This window comes from Quercus suber, unplaced genomic scaffold, assembly GCF_002906115.3.
Source record: "Quercus suber isolate HL8 unplaced genomic scaffold, Cork oak 2.0 scaffold_598, whole genome shotgun sequence".
In the NCBI taxonomy this organism is placed as follows: domain Eukaryota; kingdom Viridiplantae; phylum Streptophyta; class Magnoliopsida; order Fagales; family Fagaceae; genus Quercus; species Quercus suber.
The window spans coordinates 164986-171924 of record NW_027070042.1 but is presented as its reverse complement, the minus strand read 5'-3'; the positions used below and the strand labels follow the sequence as shown (position 1 = coordinate 171924).

The following is a 6939-nucleotide window of genomic DNA, read 5'->3' as shown; positions in this document are numbered from 1 at the left end:
TAATATTTTTACAACAAATCATATGTAGCAAGTTGTTACAGATTATTGTTGGTGGGGTAGAAAAGCAATTTCAATAATGAATATAAATTTGAACCAATAACAACTAATCACCCATAATTTGTTGTGAAAATATTGTGAAGTTAGCATCTCCCGAAAGAAATAATATCCTCAACTGTAACTAGTTAATTACTTAAATTTCAAACTTCATCAAATTGATTCCGTAGGTTGCGGGACATAGCAGCCAGTCCACCCACCCACGTTTAAGTAAGCTTGTCAATCCCTTTTCTACATGTATACTTTAGTTCTAGCTATCGAATCTTCGCTATTTCTGTAATTTATGTTTTTCTTTCTCGTTCTCATTCGTTTACACGGGTGTTTCCTTTAAATTTAGTTTATATATATCCTCCAAATCAGATTTTAATCCCTGAATTCTTTTTTCTTGAGTCCCCTTCAGTGGCAGAGGGAGGGGAGCATAGGCCCTTGGCTTTGGAAGTTCTTTATTATCTTATCATGAATTTTTTAATTAAGTTTGATGTTAGGAATTTCAGATAAATCAAGGGGATGCGACAAAAATATTAATGACTACCAATCATTGATCATCAATATATATATATATATGTGTGTGTGTGAGAGAGAGAGAGAGAGAGAGAGAGAGAAAGACCCATCCTGGTAGAAGTTACCCAATCAAACTATGAAGACGATGGTCTGGCAGGCGTAGTTTAAAAATAAACCTGCAGAATCCTTCCTACCATAATTAGTTAGCCAGCTGGTCTTCACATAACTTTTTTTTTTCCTTTTTTTTTTTTTAGATGATGAGAAGAACATCACATGATTGTATAGTATATAAATATATAGCTCCGTCATACGTACTCTTTTAATAATGTCACTTGGAAAAAAAAAAAAAGCAAACGTGGGCAGCCTTGGATAAATGGTTGGCCAATGGCCGGCATGCATGCATGCATATGTATGTTATAAATTGGGTATCCCGCTTTTTATTTATTAGTATTAATTAATTTATTATAATCATGTCATTCATGCTGAAAATTACTCAAGTCTCTCTGCTACGAAAAATTATATTATGTTTCAGGTGTATATGTCATCTCTTTCACAGCAGTTGAGTCCCACATAGTTGTGAAATCTAACTACTATAAAAAAAAATGACATATACACACGAAATATGATATATTATTTCTACTGCTACACTCTACTATTGTAGTCTACATGAACATCTAACCTCCTTTAATTTCATGCAGAGAAGTTTTGTCGCCTTCTATGGTATTTTTGAGGCGATTGCGTATGAAAAGAGTTTCACTTTGCTCATACTCCAAAAACTACTAATTAAAAACAAATGGCCGGCCACCCATATTTCTTTGTCCTCAACGAATCATATCAATTTATATATCCTCCAACTCCACTATAATTTCTCCATAGATATTCTCAAACCAACAGCTTCAAATCTAGTACTACTGTAACAATTAAGCCATGGTGAAGCCCGAGAGTGAGAAGAAAAACTCATTAATATTTCCTTTTTTAATCGTGAAATTCTTCCTATCCTTGCTTGTTGTTCCTTGTTGTTTATCTGCATCCACAGCCACAGATAACATGATCAATTCTTGTTTGACTAATCATAACATTAAAAACTTCACCACATTCCCTGGAGACTTAGAAAATGATGATCAGCCAACAGCTTACTTTAGGCTCAACTTTTCCATTCAAAATCTGAGGTTCGCGGAGTCCACGATTCCTTATAAGCCAATAGCCATTATACTGCCGGAGACTGTAGACCAGCTACTGCACGCTTTGATTTGCTGCAGAGAAGGGTCATTGGAAATTAGAGTAAGGAGCGGTGGGCACAGCTATGAAGGGACTTCGTATGTAGCCACTGATGGAGGTCCATTTGTCATTATTGACGTGATGAATTTGAACCGAGTTTTGGTGGATTTGGAAACTGAAACAGCCTGGGTGGAGAGGGGAGCCACATTGGGTGAGACTTACTATGCCATTGCTTAGTCAAGCAAAGGTCGTCATGGATTCTCAGCTGGATCATACCCCACTGTTGGGGCTGGTGGGCATATTGGTGGTGGTGGATTTGGCTTGTTATCCAGGAAATATGGACTTCAGCTGATAATGTGGTGGATGCACTTCTTATTGATGCTAATGGACAGTTGTTATCTCGGGAAGTTATGGGAGATGATGTGTTTTGGGCAATTAGAGGTGGTGGTGGTGGTGTTTGGGGGATTTTGTATTCTTGGAAAATCAAATTGTTGAAAGTGCCACCAACTGTGACTGCTTTCACAGTGTCTAGACCAGGCACCAAAGGCCATGTAGCAGAGCTAGTGAACAAGTGGCAATACGTTGCACCCTACTTAGAAGATAACTTCTATTTATCATGTTTCGTCGGTGCTAATCTGCCAGAAGCTATTAGTCCCGGAATATCAGCTTCTTTTAACGGCTTTTATCTAGGTCCTAGGAGCAAAGCCATTTCCATTCTAAAACAGATGTTTCCTGAGTTGGGTATTGTTGAAGAAGATTGCAAGGAAATGACTTGGATTGAATCAGTTGTATTCTTCTCTGGCTTAAGCAATGGAAGCTCAGTCTCAGACTTGAAAAATAGGTATATGGAAGACAAGGGATTTTTCAAGGCCAAATCTGACTATGTGAGAGCTCCAATTTCTTTGATGGGCATAAGGGCTGCCCTGAACACTCTTGAGAAGGAGCCCAAGGGTCATATCATTTTAGATCCCTATGGTGGGATTATGCAAAATATAAGCAATGACTACATCCCTTTTTCACATAGAAGAGGCATCCTGGTGCGGACACGAGGTACAAGCCCCAAATTATACACACGTATAGGAGGAAAAAGAAGACGGCCCAACCTGTGACCTTATGGCTGGAGCCTATTAGTCATTGGGCTTGAGTTTCAGCAAGCTCAAACCTTTAATAATTAGGGTTTCTTTAGGATTTCTTTATGTTAGCTATTTAAATACTTTTTGGGATTATTGTAAGACAGTTTTGAGAATTATTAAAAAAAAACGTATGTTTTCTTTTTACTGGTGCTGACTCCAAGCAACCCTTAGGTGCTGACTCCTGGGGTTTATCTTTTATTCTATTGTTGTTTGTGATTGTCCTACGTCATATTTGGTATCAGAGCAGACTTCCGGTCCATACAACACCATCGTAAACAACCACTTGAAAGCAAAATTATCAAAAGACCAAACCAGCCAAGGATAACATTACCTTTCAAGTATTTGCCCCATGAGATCTTAAACAAGCCCAAACCAGCCCCTGCAATCCATGTATACCCCGCAGCCCCTCATGAGTTTTTTACCCCCAAGCCAATAGAGAAGCCAGCGATGCCTCCCAAGCCAGTAACCAACATTCATGCCCATCTCTGATCATAGAACCCACACCCACAATCCGAAAAAAATAAAAAAATAAAAAAATAAAAATAAAAATAAAATAAAATAAAAAAAAAATTGGAGAAACTAAAAAAAAAAAAAAAAAAAAAAAAAAAAAAAAAAAACCCACGCAGAGACCCATCCGTAACGTCGACCCACGACCGCCGAGATTGACCCACTAGCCGCCGAAACCCACAGACTAGAACTTCACCGCCGCCGACACTATCTTCACCCTCAACCACCGTTGCCGAGTGTGTCAACCACCACCGATGCCAAGACCCAAGACATCACGCTGCCACTCCTCCACGATTTGAGCCACCGCTGTCTTCTCGGTCGTTCTTCCCGGTCGTCTTGCACCGCCATAGTCATCGATCACTAGCACCGCCGTTCATCACCGAGCAATTTTTCGTTTCTTGCTGCTGTTGTCTTTCGGTGTCTTTGAGTTTTGTGGCTTTCATTTTTTGTTTGTACTGTGCGTTCTTTTAAAGCTCTTCTTTTGAATTTCTTTAGTCCATGTCTGTCATTCAGTGTATTTTATTATTTTTGCAAAAAAAAAAAAAAAATTATTGTTACGGTAGCAACCCATTGTAAGTATTGGGCCCTTGAATTGTTCTCCACAGGTCCATTTATTCAAGTCAGATCCATTCACTTAAGGAGCTAAGTTTGTGACTATTTAGCGCAATAAGTTGGCCACTGACCAAGGTACAATTCTCACTCTCTTTTTGGTGGATTCAATTTGTCTCATTGAAAAATAATATCTTTATATTTTTTTATGTGCATGTCCCACCATACCCCACTGGCCTACCCATTTTGTGCTCCAATTAGCTATTTTATTATTTGTGCTTTCTTTCAATACTCATTCTAAAATTCCAAAAAAAAAAAATCTTTGAAATATCTGATTCTCATTATTAATTGTGGAGCTTATTGGAATTTAACTATTATTTGGACTATCTTTCAATATTGTGAACATTGTCACTACTTAACTGCAATTTACTCTTTTGATTCATTGATCTAATCTCTACATGCACTCTTGCTTGACCTTAATTTTACATTGAGAATTGGTTACTTGAGCTTTTGTGAATCTCAATTGCATTCATAAATATAGTGTGCATGCATCTGCGTAGTAGTCGCATCATGTCAAACTCTAAACATCAATCCACTTCCAAGACTAGGCCCTCCTTAGAGCAAACCATCGATAGCCTAGCAAAAAGTGTCCATGATTTACTGGATAGGGTTGGGCAACTTCAAGCATCTCAACGAGAGACCATTAACCATGAAGGAGATAACATGCTTAGGCAACATAACTTCGGCTACTATAATAGGGCTCCAAACTTTGAACATGATCACTATAATCACAATGGCCCTAGGGATTATGATGATAAGATGTTTAAGGACAAGATAGAAGCACCCACCTTTGATGGCTGCCTAGACCCCTGGGTTTTCACTGATTGGTTGCGTCAAATGGAGAAATTCTTTGACTATTACCATTGGGCTGAGAACAAGAAAGTGAGGTATGCTAGGATGAAGTTAATTGGGAGAGCTAACCTTTTCTGGGAGGACTTTGAGGAAACCCTTAGGTGACTACGTGAGCCCCCCATTATTGATTGGCTTGAGATGAAGGATGCACTCTTGAGGAATTCTCTTCCTCCAACTTATAGGAGCTTTCTCCTTGAGGAATGGGATCACCTAAAGCAAGGCACTGCTCCTGTGGCTGAGTATATAGAGAAGTTTAAGGAGTTCAAGAGGCGAATTCAGATAGCCGAGGAAGAGGTTGTCACACTCAATAGGGTCAAGAAGGGTCTAAACGCTAACCTATTAGGTGGGATTATCACCCGAGGAGTCACTACCTTAAGAGAAGCTTATGAACTCGCTAGGAATTGTGAATTAGCCTCCAAAATTATCTTTTGGCAACGAGCTCCGAAGTAGTCCCACCAACCCTCAACCTTTTGGTAGCAAATTTAGACTTGCCTTACCCCCTAAGGTCAACCCCAATAGCACCCCAATAGAAAAAGAGGACAAGGGAAAAGGTGTGGTCAATGAGCCTTCAAGATTAGGCTTTCGCCTCCAATGCTTCAAATGCAATGGAGTTGGACACATTGCAGCTAGGTGTCCCTCTAGGGCCCTTGTCATTCAGGAGGAGGATGAAAAGATTGAAGATGTTGAGGAGTTGGTGTATGATCCTAATGTTGAAGGAACTCAAGATGTTGAGGTAGAATGGGAAGATGATCCTAACTATCTCGTATGCATTAGAGCTGATAGGTCACAATATGGATGACCCCTTGTGATTAACCCTAATTAATTAATTTAGCCAAGTAATCAATTAATCAATTAATCAGGCAATTTTATGGAAGCACAAACAAATCACCAATCAACTAAGTAAGCAGCGAAAAATAAATAACGCGGTGATTTGTTTACGAATGGGGAAAACCCTAATGGCAAAAACTCCACCGGGTGATTTTCAGGTCACCACTCCCGAAACTCCACTATTATCAAATCAAGCGGTTACAAGTAAAGGAATCCCAAGTACCTTACTAATATACAGTTGAACCCTTACCCCAATACTCAATTGGACTTGATCTGTAGTGACAGTCTCCACTTTTGATACACGGCTCCCAAGTACGTGACTAACCAATGCGCAGATCCAAGTACGCGACTTTAGAACACCAACTGATGAAGAATGGTTAGCTGCAAAGTTCTTCAGATCATCCTTTCTGATGAATAGCAGGAAGATGCTTGGTTACAAAATCCTATGGTGCAAATACACAGCAACTTCTTGATGGAAGATGAACTAGGTCAAGAACTTCGTCTGTTGATCACAATTTGCTTAAACAGAGATTGCTCAATGATAATGCAACTTGTGTCACCCAAAACGGCTCTTAAAATAATCCTTTTATATGTTTAGGGTTAGAAGAAAAGAAGGCCCAAAAACATATTCACAGATCCCAAGAAAATCAGATTGGAAATCTGACTTTTTAAATCTAAAACCTAGGGCTAAGAAGGCTAACTCTCAAAAGCCTAAACAAAAGAAGCAGCATCTCTGTCATCATTGTGGAGCTGCCGGTCATACTAGACCAAATTGCTATAAGTGGTTAGCCACTCAACAGAGCAATGGCGTGATAGCATCTGGAAACCATAATCAGCTTCAATCCTCTCTTGCTCCTCTTGGAGATCTTCTGAAAGCCCTCATGTTCCTTTCGAACTTGAACGGTTAAATTCTTCCCTCTCCACCGTTCAAGGATTTCAATCAAAGAAAAGGTCTTCCAAGTGTGGAAGAAAAAGGACTTTAAGTGATTTCATCACTTTCTTTTCTCTTTTTTTTTTTCTGTGTTTTGCATTGCTTGTGTGTTTTGTTTTCTGCTGATCAGTCTAGTTTTTTGCATGTTATTTTGTTTAACATTGTATTGTGTGTTTACTTCAGTTTTGTTTATTTTGTTTTAAAAAAAAAATTTGAAAAATCAAAAATACAAAAACAGTGTGTGTTATGTGTACTTTGGTACTTGTGTACCTTGGAGGCCCAATGAAACAAAGTTTTCTAAACTTT

General features: G+C 38.9%; 1 pseudogene; it reads left to right on the top strand.

The window, feature by feature from the left end:
- Positions 1-1482: 1482 nt before the first annotated feature.
- Positions 1483-6939, top strand: part of LOC112009812 (berberine bridge enzyme-like D-2) — a 14743-nt pseudogene continuing 9286 nt past the window's right edge.